Source organism: Papaver somniferum, chromosome 3, assembly GCF_003573695.1.
Source record: "Papaver somniferum cultivar HN1 chromosome 3, ASM357369v1, whole genome shotgun sequence".
Lineage (NCBI taxonomy): Eukaryota > Viridiplantae > Streptophyta > Magnoliopsida > Ranunculales > Papaveraceae > Papaver > Papaver somniferum.
The window spans coordinates 212,604,022-212,620,187 of NC_039360.1; positions in this window are offsets into that span (position 1 = coordinate 212,604,022).

The window sequence follows — 16,166 nt, forward strand, 5'->3', positions numbered from 1 at the left end:
AGTTTTAGTTGTCAAAGTGTCACAAGGGGGAGGGGGGATTTTTTTTAGATTGTGAACAAAATAAATAATCAAAGCAAATAAAGTTGTATTGTAATCAATAGAGAGAGAGATATGATTGAGTAATACTTCTTCGTTAATAAACTGTCAATGAGTTAATATATTCATCTATTCGTCATTAATCATAGATTGTCACCAACCGTAGAATAACAGGTACGCTTAGTTATTCCCAAAATTCCTTAAATCACTGGATAACAGGTACGCTTAGTTACCATATTCTATTCAACTGATCCGCCCTGAGGTACACTTACAAGGTGTAACACAACCGAATGCTTTAGGTTTTGTGAATTTAGGTTTGATCCTAGTAGTTTGACTCAGTACGCTCGGTCTACTTACTAGGGTTGTGTTTACACACGATTGCTTTACATAATCCCTCTGCAAGGTCTCGCATTCCCTACTTGTGTAAGGAATTATTCAACAATTACAGATATCCTAACTATTACTATCAATTGATTAGACTAACAAATATATTTAGTTGGCCACCTAAACAATCTATCAATCAATGATAAGTATTTTAATAGTAAACACAAACGATAATCATATGAAGAAATAAAAATAGATTCATATATTAAATCAAATAAAGTTTACAACTTAGAATTCATTCTCAATCAATAGGTGTTTAGATACTCATGGATGTGGAAGCATCCATAGTATACATATGAGAAAAGTAAAGAGATAACGTTACGATTTAGAATCGCTCCGTGTGATGTTTCTTCTCTCAAAGCTTACAAGTTCGTGACCTAATGATGTGATATCATTTTACATAACCTAACACTTTTTTATAGGTTTACATTACTTGGCTTCACGTATTTAATTCGGTTCAAGAACCCGACCCAAAATAACGAAATAACGTTCCCAAACGTGCCCTTAGGCCTTCCAAGGAGTTTATACACGTTTCTTATTTGCTAAGTGTGCAAACCCAATCCGCAAACTTCAAATTCCAGCAGAAAATTTCGGAATTAAGTCTGCGAACCCGGTATGCGAACCTAGTTCGCGGACTTCACTGTCTTGGTATTTAATAAAAGCTTGTTTTGGCCAAAACTTCTTCATCTGAACTCGGAATGACCTCATTCTTTCTACATTATTTTTATCTTTCAATTCTTTTCAAGATGATGATGAGAAATCCTTAATTTGAATGAGTTAAGATTGGTCTTTGGCCCTTCTCTTGATTATGTGTGTTTTTCTCCTTTTCGTCGCACTTCTTCCACTTATCTTGCACTTAAGCACTTGGATACTTGGAATATTCTCTTCAAAAATCTTTTCAGCACTTTGTAGTTCCTTTTTGGATGATTCACCTAATATAGATAAGAGAACAAGAGTAATAATACGAAAATATACAAGAATAATAGCTAAAACAAGTATGGAATGGACACTAAAATCATATGAATTATGCACTTATCATTACCCCAGAGCTCCATCATCATGTGACTACTTGCACAAAGTCTAAAGATGCTTGGGATATCTTCGAAGCCGTATTTGAAGGGAATACATGTGAAAAGGAAGCTAGGCTTCAAAACCTAAATTCTGATTGGGAAAACCTTCGTATGGTAGATGAAGATTCATTTGATGAGTTTAATCACAAAGTGTATGAAATTTTTAATGCATCTTTTGCGTTGGGTATGAGTATTCCTGAAAAGGACATTGTGACGAAAATTCTCAGATTGCTGCCATCTAGATACGATTCTAAGAAGCATGCCATCGTTGAGGGAAATAACCTTGCAACTCATTTTTCAGAAATACTCTGGTTGGGAAGTTAAAGATCTTTGATCATGAGCATACATTCAAATCCGGAAATGATGTTGCCTTCAAAGCACAAAAGAACACTAAATTACTTGACAAAAGTAAAAGTGTTTGCGTCTCTGAAGATGATCTTTCTGAGGCTGATTCATCAGATGAGTATCTTGACAAGTCGGTCTTTTTGATCACAAGACAGTTTAGAGATCTTCTTTTGAAGAGAAGTAAACGCTTCACCAGATATAAACCTAGGTCATTAGTTAAAGCTCATAATCGTGTTCCTCCTAAAAACAGGGATACCGATGATACTGATGACGAGGATATGCCACGATGCTTTAAGTGTAAAGGATTTGGTCATTTTGAAAATGAGTGTCCGAATCACATAAAATACAGTGGGAACAAAGGTTTTGCTGCAACTGTTGATGAAATGTCTGATCACTATGATTCTAATGAGGACGAAAAGTCAAATGTTGCACTTCTTTGTGAAAATATTGATTTTGATGATTGTAGCAATACATACATCGATCTTGATATTCTTTCAGAAGAAACCTCCACCGTTCTGGAAGAAAAAATTGATTTATCTGTTTCTGTTGGAAACTCTCTGTCTGATTTTTCAGGTTCCACTATGTGTCTAGCAGCTTACACATCTATGGCGTCTGAACCATCTTCCATGTTGACATGTTCTTATTGTTCTCTCAAAGGTCATGAACTCTCAAAGTGTTTCAAGTACAAACACAAAATAAGATACTTCAACAAACTTCAACGAATAGCAAATCGATTAGCAAACAAGCTCATACTTGTTCAAAAACCACATGAGGTATGTAAACTCATCTCATCTTCGACAAAGTTAGTTTCCAAAAAAAAGACTAGACCACTAGAGAGAAGGGTACGGTCTAAAGTGTCTGAGAAACAGGGTTCTACGAATTCCTTTCAAAAAGGTTATGGTTGACAGATTATTGTTCACCCCAACATAACTTGATTGTGTTGTTTGGTGCATCTTGTCTCATGTGCCTGATCAAAAGAGACAAGATTGTGCACACCTCAGGATTTAGGAAAAGAGAAATGTTTTAGTTTGTTTTGTTTTTCTCCTTTTGGTTTTTCTGTGTTTTGCAAGTTTGGAATTCTTCTATCTTTTCATATCTAATTGATATTGGAAGGGACTTCACTGTTTAATCAATAAAGAGGGTTGTTCTCAACAATTATACCCTCCTTAGGGTTTTGAGTTGTGCCTGTGCGAACTTGTGTGTTTAAAGGTTCCATAACCCCACATTCCTTTTCCTTCTCTTGTAACTCTTTTTATCATAAGACTGCTTGTTGGTATTATCTTGTGATTTCCTCTCACAATCTCGTACGTATATGGATACTCCAAGCATGATGTCTTCTCATGGAAAATATGTTAGTATGATTGTTAAGCCATCAATCATGAAGGAGAAAGATAAATCTCTTGTACCTCCAACTCGGAAAAGAAAAAAAAAGAATGTGAGGAAGCCAAGAGTTGTTCCTTCAAACTCTCAGAAGTTTTCTGGTGTTCTTGAGGAGTTGAAGGAAACAAGAAAGGAGATTCAGCAAATAAAGGTTATTGTTCTGAGAACTCTCGAAATTCATAAGGCCCTGGTTCGGCATCAGTCTAGAAGGTTTGATGGAACTGACTCCTTTCTTCATGAACCTTATATTCCCATGGATGTTGACGACAAACAGTTCAGGGACGATAAAGAATTTTTCAAAGGTCTCAATGCCTAGAAAACTTCTTACGAGAATTTTTTCTTGTGTTTTTAAGAAGGGTAACTAGGGTTTGGAATAGTAATCATTGTGAGTACACATAGCTATTGCCAACAATTTTCATCTTGCAATTTTTTAGATTTATTTATTTAATTCTAAGTTATTTGGAAGATGATTTTTGCAGTATTAATCTTTATGGTTATATATATATATTCCAAATTAATATGGGATATGTTGTTTATGTCCGTGAATCTTGACTGTCCCATATTTGCTCAAAAGTTAACTCTATTATATGTCGGTATGAAAATTGATAAAAGATAGAATGAACTTTTGACTACAAAAGTTAAGCCTATTATATCATTATGCAAATATTTATGGAAGATAGGATGAACTTTTGTTTACAAAGATTAAGTTTATTATATGTCATTGTGCAAATATTGATGGAAGATAGGATGAACTTTTGTTTACAAAGATTAAGTCTATTATATGTCATTGTGCAAATAGTGATGAAAAATATAATGAATCTTTGGTTATTCGGCAGTATTGGTCTTTCCCTGATCCACATCTTTGTATATGTACTGTGTTGCTCCGTAAGTTCTCTTATGTTGAGCATGGCCAATTAAGTTGATCATTTTCCTTGTGGTTAATTCAATTGAGATTTTTGGATACAAATTCATGTTTCATGTGATTTTTTAATGTCCAAAGAAATCCTTATTTTCTTGTAAAAGTAAGGTCGCTCTTTTTGTTCTTCCGGGAATATCATTTTATGGGGTAGAGTTCTTAATTGAACTTGTACTTAATTGCAAAATATTCGTGGGGAGTGCGGTTGTGGAATATTTTACGAGTTTTCTTGTATATTTATAAACTCCTTGATGAATACACTAAGTTTTGACTATGTGAAATCATCGAAACAAGTTGATATGTTGTTCTCTTTTGGTCATGAAGTATCTCTATGAAATTTTTCATGAGTATACCACTAGTTTTCGTACCTTTGCCAATTTATATTGACAAAAAGGAGGAGAATTAATGTGTAGTTCACACTACAAATAAATATAGTTTACGGATCATTATGTAACGAGTGTTTTTCATTGTGAGATGAAGTATTGACAAAGGGGGAGTGATACATACCACCATAGTATTGTTGTCAAAGTTGTGATACAATTGGACTTTGATGATCTGTAATAATACTATGACACTGTACAACAATGATTGAGAGCAACTGTTTTCTCATGGTTATAGCTACGGATCTTCAAAAACTATGATGCTGAGTTGAACACGTTTAGAATCATTGGAGTACTTGGAAGTGATGAAGATTTCGAGTAATGTTGAAGAACCAAGGAGATCAATCTTTTGGATGAGAACCTACAAAGTTTATTTATTTTATAATCCATATGTATTGGTAGTTTTGTCACTAAAAATTACAAAGGGGGAGATTGTTAGAGCACTGCTCGGTCAAACTCGCAAGCGTTTCTATCTCAAGCTTGTTTGTCAATGTTAGTGATCAAAACTATAAGTCTTGATTTCTGGTATACTTATAGTAATGTCTCGAACTATGATAGATTGTCCAGTTGAGCATTATACTTCACGGTGTTCATCATTTGAAGATCAAGAACTACTAAGGAGAGCTTGTGGAACTTAATCAACAAAAGGTATGTGGAGACTAAAACTCATCTATCAATTGGAAAGTCTATTTATACTCTATCTCCTATATTGAGTCAAAAGTCGTATTACTATATAGTATTCAATTATGTACATTTGAGATTTCGAATTGAGTTTAACTCGTTTACATATTTCTCGAAATATGTGTTGGTAAGCTTTCGCTTCAACCAAGTTCATCTTATATTCTTGACGAAAGTCAAAAGATGATCATGTGAAAGTCGCCGAGTAACATCATACATGGTTTGTGTGATACAATCATTTGGTGTAGACTTGGAATGTTTCGTTATGATTATTTCAATAACTTGAAAATTGCTTTGATTTTAATAATTCGTGAAAACAGCTATTGTCATCCTCTAAGAATGTTTCAATGATTGAAATAGAGTTTAAAACACTTAACCATCACTGGATTATGAACATAGTATGTGTGCTTGCATATATGTGATCCATGGCCGAAAATATAGTATGCATACCCGTATGGGTACCTGTTAGTTATGAAATTCCGGGAGCCTAAGTACACATACCCGTACGCGTACTGGCGAAGGGTTTGGGTCCGGGAATTTCTGATGTGTTTGTAAGTATGTACCCGTTTGCATACTGGCGAACCCAAACTCTGTCCGGCTACTTTAAGTATGCGTACCCGTTTGCATACTTGAGTGGTTAAAGTTCTAAAATCGGTTTGTTCATGAACTAATATATTTATATAATTAGGAATGTGCTCTCTGCAAACCGTGGCTATAATGTTCATGATTTGATTCGAGTGAATCAAACCGATTTTACTTCAATTGTATTCTTATATACTTCTATGAAAATATAGCAATTGAACAACTCTATAACTAGTTTCATTTGAGTCATTTGAACTAGTTGTGGTTAAGATGAATAAGGTTGATATGAGAGTGTTGATATAGCTAACTACGGTTAACTACTGTTGAGTCAGCCTAGTGTACAGGTTTAGGTACGGTTACTCAAACCTAAATGAAGGTACATTTTGTTTGTTTATAACAAGCTAAGTTCGATCTAACAGTTGAAATATATTAGATTTAATCTAATAAGGTTTTCACCTAACGGTGAATATTGAATGCTTTGTTACCAAGGTAACTTAGATTGCAAACTCCGATTTGAAAACTATATAAGGGAGAACTCTAGCAACTGGGAAATCTAATCCCCACACCTTCTGTGTGATATTAGTTGCGGATAGAGTCGATTCTCCTTTAACCTTACGTTTTTCACGAAACCCTGTAGGTTAACGACTTAAAGACTTCATTGGGATTGTGAAGCTAGACCCAACTATTTTCTCTGTAGTGGCGTGTTCTGATCTTACTTATACTATCGTGATTGAGTATTATCTTTGCTTGAGATTTATCTCCGATAGGTAAGATTAAAAGAAGTCACAAACATCTTCGTCTCATCATTTTTGATTCCACAATATCTTGTTTTGCTTCCATATGATTAAGATTATTGTGAGGTGATTGATAATACTATGCTGGTTTTCGGGAATATAAGTCTGGTTTATCAATTGGTTCCTGTGCACCTTGATTTATCAAAAGAAGGAACAAAACTCATAGGTATTTCTGTGGGAGACAGATTTATCTATTCCAATAGACTTTTCAGTGTGAGACAGATTTGTTTATCAAGTCTTCGACTTCGGGTCGTAGCAACTCTTGGTTGTGGGTGAGATCATCTAAGGGAATCAAGTGCGTAGAATCCTGCTGGGGTTGAGAGAAGTAAGGAGTGAACTGTACCTTGATCAGTATTAGGGATCAACTACATTCCAGTCTGAAGTTCCTTGGTAGTAGGATAGTGTCTGTAGCGGCTTAATACAGTGTGGTGTTCAAAGCTGGACTAGGTCCCGGGGTTTTTCTGCATTTGGGGTTTCCTCGTTAACAAAATTTTTGGTTTCTGTGTTATTTCTTTTTCGCATTATATTTTGTTATATAATAAAAATATCACAGGTTGTGTGTAAGTTCAATCAGTTCTTGAATCCGACCTTTGGGTTGTTGATTGAATTGATTGAGAATTGGATATTGGTTTGTGATACGGTCCAAGTTAATTTCTCTTATTCAATCGGGCTCACAAACTTCTATTTTTTTGATTGCAGATTGAATTGAGAAATTGATATATAACTCTTTGATATACTTTTCTATAGATTGAGTCTAACTTTCTAGCTGATTATCTTGAAAGTATATTGGAGTTTGTCTATTCAGATTGTCGAACGAAATATTGGGTGTGGTTGTTAGACCCCCGCTTTTTCAGAAAGTCTAGGAATGTTGAGACATACAAGTATTACTCCAAAGACCCGAAGAATGTGAAGAAGTAACGAACTACAACAAAGACATCATCCTTCCACTTGAGGTTAGTAGTATTGACTTGAACTGTTTCATTCCTAACGTATCTTTCAAGTCGTGCTATATTGAAAACATAACTGTGAAGCTGTATATACTGTACATATTTCATAATACTCTGGTTATGTGATCATAATTGTATGATCATAGTATTAGGGAATTAGACTACGAAGTATAACACTTATCTTTTGAACTTCGTAGATATGACGTCGACATAATCTTGGATATACTGTTATGATTATGTGAATGGGTTATGGTGAAGATTTCATCACAGGGAACAATATTTTACATTCGTTTAAAGGAAGTACATTCATGAACTTGTTTCTTGAATAGAAAGGGAAATCATTAGTGCTAGAGCATTGCTCGGTCGAACTCACATGCGTTGCTATCTCAAGCATGTTTGTCAATGTTAGTGATCAAAACTATAAGTCTTGACTTATAGTCTACTATATCTAAGTCTCGTACTAGGATAGAAAGTGTAGTTGAGCTCAAGAAATCCATGGCGGATCATCATACAAGACGAAGAACTACTCAAGGAACTAGTGGAACTTCATCGACAAAAAGGTATGTGGAGACTTGAACTTATCTATCACTCAAAAGTCTATCTACTCTATCTCTTATCTTGAGACAAAAGTCGTTTTGCTATTTAGAATTTGATTATACACATTTGGTATTTCGAGCCGAGTTTAACTCGCCTATTTATTTATCGAAATATGTGTTGGTAAGCTTTCGCTTTGGCCAAGTTCATCTTTACCTAGTGACGAAAGTCATGTTATGTTTCAATCACTTTGAAAATTTCTCTGACGAAAAATGGTTTGTGAATAACAACTATATAACGTCCTCTGATAATGTTTCAATGATTGAAATGAGAGTTTAGATTATATAACCAATGATGGATATAAGAATTGTTGTGGAAACACATATATGTATAAGTCCTTATTCCTTGAACCGAAGTTTGTGAACTTTGTTGATCAAGAGAACCAGAACAAGAGTCATGAACTAAGTCCGCGAACTCAGTCTGCGAACCCAGTCCGTGAACTGGTGGAAGTTCTCGACCCGAGAAAATCTGCTGGAGTTTGAGAACTGCTTCCGGGAACTTATGTCCGCGAACTTGAGTTAGGTTATATCTAAAGACGACTGTTTGTGAACTCATGTTTACATAAACTAAGGAATGGTAATTGCAAACCATGGCTATAAATTTCATGAACCGATTCGACTGAATCAAATCGTTTTTGCTTCGATTGTGTCTTGTGTAGTTACATAAGATTTCCTTGCAATTGAACAACTCTCTAACTAGTTCATTTGAGTCACTTGAACTAGATACAGTGAAGAAGAATATGGTTGATATGAAAATGCTCATATGGCTAATCATTTGGTTAACTATTGTTGAACTAACAAATGTACGTGTTTGGGTACGGTTACACAAACCTAGAAACGTGCATTTCATTTGTGTGTAACAAGCTAGGTTTTCGATCTAACGGTTGAAAGATATTAGATTGAATCTAATCAGGTTTTCATCTAATGATGAATATTAAATGCTTTGTTACAAAGCTAACATTGATTGCAAACCCTGATTTGAAATACTATATAAGGGAGAACTCTAGCAAATGGGATACCTAATCGCCACACCTTACGTGTGATACTAATTGTGTAAGCTAGAGTCGATTCTCCTTTAACCTTTGGTTTCTTATTCTAAACCGGGTTAACGACTTAAATACTTCATTGGGATTGTGAAGCCAGACCGATACTACTTTCTTGTAGTTGTGTGATCTGATCTTGGATATTCTATCGTACGAGTACAATCGCAAAGATTGGCTTGAGATTGATATCTACGATAGGCAAGATATAAAAGTAGTCACAAACATCTTCGTATCATCGTTTGTGATTCCACAATATCTTCTTTCATCACGTCGATTAAGATTATTGTGAGGTGATTGATAATACTAGGCTGTTCTTCGAGAATATGAGTCCGGGTTACCAATTGGTTCATGTTCACCTTGATTTATCAAAAGACGGAACAAAACTTGTAGGTACATCTGTGGGAGACGGATTTATCTATCATCATAGACTTTTCTATATGATACAGATTTGTTTATTAAAGTATTCGACTTTGGGTTGTAGCAACTCTTAGTTGTGGGTGAGATCAGCTAAGGGGATCAAGTGCGTAGCATCCTGATGGGATCAGAGACGTAGGAGAATAACTGTACCTTGGATCAGTGTAATATTGATTGGGGTTCAACTACAGTCCAGACCGAAGTTAGTTTGTAATAGGCTAGTGTCTGTAGCGTCTTAATACAATGTGTGTTCAATCTGGACTAGGTCCCGGGGTTTTCTGCATTTGCGGTTTCCTCGTTAACAAAATTCTGGCATCTGTGTTATTTCCATTCCGCATTATATTGTTTATCTTTATAATTGAAATATCATAGGTTGTGCGTTAGGATCAATCAATTAGAATATCCGACCTTAGGGTTGTTGATTTAAATTGATTGACACTTGGATATTGGTCTTTGGTACCATCCAAGTTATCTCTCTAGTATTTGATAAAGACTCGCAGATTTATATTTTCTTGAGTATATATCAAATCGAGAGATTGAGATATAAACTCTTTGATATACTTTTATCCAGATTGAGTCTGACTGTCTAGATGATTCTCTAGAAAGTATATTGGAGGTTGTCCATACAGATTGCTAAGCGAAATATTGGGTGTGGTTGTTGTACCCCCGCTTTTTTAATTAGTCTTATTGGTCTGTCCATTGAAAATCTTTGGATGACCAATATGTATGAGAGGGTAGAACCGATATTAAACTTGGTTATGCATCTTGGTATAACTAATCACAATGCCTGACTTATGATTTGGTATGAATGGTTTTTATTAATTTGTGTAACCGATCCTAAGTAATCACCATGAGATGTTATGATCGATATTTGTAATTGGTGTGACCGATCCTAGCAATTTGTGTAACCGATCCTAGTAACTGGTGTAACCGATCACAAAGTGTTGTATAATCGATCCTTGTAATTGGTAACCGGTCCTGGTAACTGGTGTGACTGATCACAAGCAATACCATGGGAATATGGTACCGATCCCGGTAATTGATGTAACCGGTCCTGGTAACTTGTATGACCGATCACAAGTATTTCCATATTAAGGAATAACCTATCCTAGTGATTGGTAGAACTGATTGAACCCATGTATGTTATTTGGTATTTGATCAATCACATAGTTATCTTGGAATACAGGTCAACCAATTCTAAACTTGTTTAGAAGTGTAGTATAACCGATTCCAAGAATGTAAATCCATGTAAATATGAATAAGGATTTACATTGAAAACATGTCAACATAATTTGAACACGTACATTAACTCTTATCATTTATTGTTCAAAGATATTCCTTAGTACTCAAGGAGATCCTGTGCGGAAATAAATTGAGAATATTTTAATTAAGGTTTTTGGTTTTATATACTTTAATTACCAGCAATTAAATGCATATATCTAGAGAATAATCAACCAATTCAATTGGGTACTCTTACTAAAATCTAAATAATATCAAAGTGTTGCAACTCGCAGAAAGAGACCCCCTAAAAAAGAAAGGAAGGCGACTTGACTATAAGTCGGATCCTTCCATGAGCAGTAAGTAGAAGATCTCCCCTTCTTTATGGAAAGAAGGTGGAGTTCTTTCAAGGTCGGTAGATCCGGTCGAGGTGGTTTTACCAGCGCATAGGTAGTCTAACTTCTTATGACCGAGTCTTTAAAAATTAGTAATGTATATTTACTAATTGAAGATTTTCTATTGAGAGATTTAGGAAATATTGGACAAGCATTTATTGGAATTAGGAAAACCGAATCTTGCTACTCATTTCATATTTTGAGAATATTTTCGGTTTTGGAAATTCCTTGATGTCCAAACATCCTTGGTCTATAAATACCTAAGTTTGCATTTCTAGCAAACTATCCTAAGATCCAGGCAAACTTCATTTCTTGTTGTTTCTGGTGGAGCCGTCTATTCAGAGAGGAAAGTATCCTAATTAGGTGAAATATCTTACGACCGCTCGTTTAAAGACTTCTGTGGGATCAAGAAACTCTACGAGTACCGTTTGCGGGAAACTAGATAATTGCAGTGCTATTATCTTTCGATTGATTTGACTGACTAACGGTTGTTGAAACTTTGATTGCACCTAGTTTGTTTATTCTTTGGAATCTTCTCTTTTGATATAACATTCACTCAAACTAGATGGAAGTATCAACGGGATATTTAGAACTCTTGTTAGATCTGAAGACATCTTGTGATAATCCATTATATAACATACTTCGTTTTGTGTGTGATTGATCACAAGATATTCAAGTGGTGTTTTGGAGGTTATTATTGAAGATCAAAGAAGATTTGAATACGAATAAGATTTCTTATTAGTTCTCATATCTTTGTGTGTGCAGAAACCTTGATCGGCTAGGATCCAACTAGAATCGGATATTCAATTGATTAGTTGCGTGAGATCGACATCGCTTTATAGTTTCTCGTTGAGATCTATACTGATTGATTGTGAATCTAAACTTAACTTCTTTGGTAGTTATTGGATAGATTGATCTAACCAGGCAAAGGAGTTTATTAGATTAAACGGAAGAGCCTTTGCGTATGACTTGAGATATATTTATCTTGGAAAGAATCAATTGAGTTGTTACCAAACAGATTCATCGTTCCTTTGTTGTTTGGAATACGATCCAAAGGAATTGTACCAGTGCGTGACCTTCGAAGTCGGAAGCGCAGGGATACTGAGGAAACTAAGTGAACTAGGGGTAGTTGCTTGGTCCCAACTATACGAAGTTGGTGTAGATTTTGTATAGTGGCTTAATTCTGAGAGTATTTCATTATGGACTACGTCCCGAGGTTTTTCTGCACTTGCAGTTTTCCTCGTTAACAAAATCTTGCTGTGTGATTTACTTTTGTTTTCCGCAATTATATTTGTTTATATAATTTTTTTTTAATTTGCACTTTATGTTAACTCTGATATACTTGATAGTGATCCTATAGAGTTTGGTAAAGTCCGAACGTATTATCAAGTATAACACTTTGGTATTCGTATTGTTGTTGTATTCTGTCGACTTTGTCCATGGACGATCACACTTGGTAAGAAGACTTGTAGGTTGAAACAAAAAGATTGTGGTGTATTTGGGTACCCTCATATTTTCAATTTTGGCCTAGGGTTTCTTGTAATGATAAGCTTAGAAAAGGGTATTAAGAATATTAGAATTGTCAAATTCATGGGTATTAGGTATTAGGTATTAGAATTTGACTTTGAGTATAGCAGTCAATATTCTTTATATTTCAGACACATTAAATATGTTTGATTGCCTTTGTATTCTTATCTTGTTTTCAATACACATTAACTTTGTAATAACAAGTATTCTTCTCCTTCATCTTTTACATTTGATTATCATCTTCTTCAATACTATGAGAACATATGAATTCTCATAGTATCAGATATAGTAACGATCCTACATTCTTCAATCAACAAATCTTAACAATTTTTAAAATAATTTTCAGCTTCTTGGGAAATAAAGATTCAATAATTTTCTCACCTCAGTTTTTAGGGTTCATCTTCTGCAATTTTATGGTAACAACAAGAAAGGGTTCTTGTCAAAGAAATCGAAATAGAAATCACAACGAAAATCGTAACAATAACAACAACAACACAGTTCATCAAATTGTAACTCAAGAAACTGCAGAAATGTCGACTTCTGCTGGATCTGGTACTTCTTGTTCTCTACCTCTTACAAATATCACAAATTTTGTTTCAATGAAATAGATGGATCAAATTACCTGTTATGGCGTGATTAATTTGAGGGTGTTTTGATCTCTACTGACCTATTTGGTTATGTTAATGGTAATTTGGTTGAACCACCATTTGATGGGGTTGAAATTGTAAACCCAGAATGGATTTCCTGGAGGAAATTAGATAGATTTGTTTCAACCTATTTGAAAGCAACCTTTACTGCAACTATTAGTGGTGATGTTCTTGGTTTATCTATATCAAGAGAGATTTGGGAATTTCTTGAAAGCAGTTTTAGAACACAATTTATGGCTAGGAAGAATATGCTAAGAACTCAGTTACATGGAATTAGAAAGGGTAATCAATCTATTGTTGTATATCTTCAGAAAATCAAAACTATAGTTGATTCTTTAGCAGACATTGGTGAGAAAGTGAGTGATGCTGATTTAATGGTGTTTGTTATGAATGGGCTAAGTAGTGATTATGATATTTTTATCATTTCTTCTCATAATAGGGAAACTCCTTATACTTCTGGTGAGTTAAAGGCCAAATTTCTATCTCATGAGAAATTTTTGGCTGAAAGACAACATCAACACTCTAATGTCTATGATGAACAGAATACTACTGCTTTGTATGCAAGGGGTAATTCAAATGGACATAACAATAATATAAGAAATACTGAAAGAAATGGGAATGTTGGAAATTTTATAAATGGTCAATATCAGTCTGGCTCTAGTTCTCAAAGTTCTACTGGTTCTCACTCAAATTCTACTGGAAGACCTTATATAAAGTATTCAAAAATGTATTGTCAAATATGCAAGAAAAAAGGTCATGTGGCTACTAGGTGTTTCTTTAGATATCATCCACCTTCTACTGGTTCTTCAAACAATACTTCTCAAGCAAATTTTGCAAATTCTGATAATGGAACAAGTTTTTCAAATGGAGCAAATACTAATTCTGGTTCTACTCAACAAGCTTTTACAAGTACGAATGTTGCAAATGCTGGTATTAATGATGATCCATCTTCCTCAAACACCATTTAGATTACTGACAGTGGAGATTCTCAACATATGACTAGTGACAAGGCATTACTTCAAAATACTTCTACGTACAAAGGAAAGGACAATTTTATGATTGGTAATGGTAAGCAACTTACTATTTCTTTTACTGGTAATTCTGTCCTTCATACTTCAAAAACTAGCTTTAAATTAGATGATGTGTTGCATGTGCCAGACATTAGACATAATCTTTTATCAGTAGCTAAGTTTACAAAGGATAATGCCTGTTATATTACTTTTCATCCTCTTGGGTATGAGATAAGGAGTTTAAAGGATCATAGTTTGTTAGATAAAGGAAAAATGGTTAACAATTTATATCCCATTACCTCTACTATGATGCAGTTTGCATTCTCTTCTCTTGTGGCTTCTCCTGATATTTGGCATTGTATATTAGGTCATCCATCTTTAAAAACTGTTCAACGGCTTCATACTAATAAGAATATTATTCTTAAATCATCAAATTATTCTTCATTATGTCATCCTTGTCAACTAGCAAAAAGTAAAAGGCTACCTTTTCAGTTATCTACTTCTCATGTTTCTTCTCCACTTGCATTAGTTCATTATGATGAGTGGGGTCCTGCTCCCGTGCAGGACATAGATACTATATACTCTTTATTGATGATTTTAGTAGGTTTCATTGGATTTATCCAATGCAACTTAAAACTGATGCATTACAGTGTTTTCAGCATTTTAAAAACTTAACTGAGAATCTTTTAAAAATAAAAATTGTAGCTTTTCAAACTGATGCTAGTGAACTTGTTAAAGGTCTTTTTAAAGCTTTTTTGGAGTCTTCTGGGATTCAGATTAGAAGTTTTTGTCCTAAAACTCCATAGAAAAATGGTATTGCTGAAAGAAAACACATGCATATCACTGAAATGGGTAATATTCTGTTTTTTAATGCTTTTTGTCCAAAATAATTTTGGTATGATGCTTTTTTAGCTACCACTTATCTTATAAATAGAACTCCTACTCCTGTTCTTAATAATCAATCTCCTTATCAAGTCTTATATAATGCTTCTCCAGATTATTCTTCTTTGAGGGTCTTTGGTTGTCTTTGTTATCCTTTTTTAGGACATTCTAGAGCTGACAAATTGTCTCCAAAGTCAGTAAAATGTGTTTTTATTGTATATAGTACTTTACATAAGGGGTATAAGTGCTATGATCCTCTTTCTAAAAGAACTTACATTTCTAGACATGTTATTTTCTCTAAAAGTGAGTTTTATTTTCATCCTGCATCTTTTTCTTCTATTATTTCTGAAATACCTGATTCCTCTATTGTATCCGAGCTTCCTGCTTCATCTACAACTGTTCCTTCTTCCACTATTGTTACAAGGTCTAAAACTGGTATTTCAAAAGCAAAATCTTTTCCTGATCATGTTTTACATCACTCTGTTAAGCATCCTTTATCTGCTGCTTTTACATCTTTACTAAATACTCCTTCTGTGCCAAAAAGTTTTAAACTTGCTATGCAAAATCCAGATTGGAAAGTTTCTATGACATATGAGAATGATGCATTATAGAGGAATGGTACATGGGATTTAATTGACCCAGGGCCTCATATGAATATATTAGGCTGTAAGTGGGTGTACAGAGTAAAATTGAACTCAGATGGTACAGTTGATAAATTGAAGTCAAGGTTAGTTGCTCGGAGTTACAACCAACAAGATGGCATAGACTATCGTGAGACTATTAGTCATGTAGTTAAATCAACTAGTGTTAGGGTTGTGTTATGCATTGTTGTCACTAAGGATTGTCCAGTAAGACAATTGGATGTATCAAATGCATTGTTGCATGGTGATTTAACCGAAAATGTGTACATGAAGCAGCCACCAAG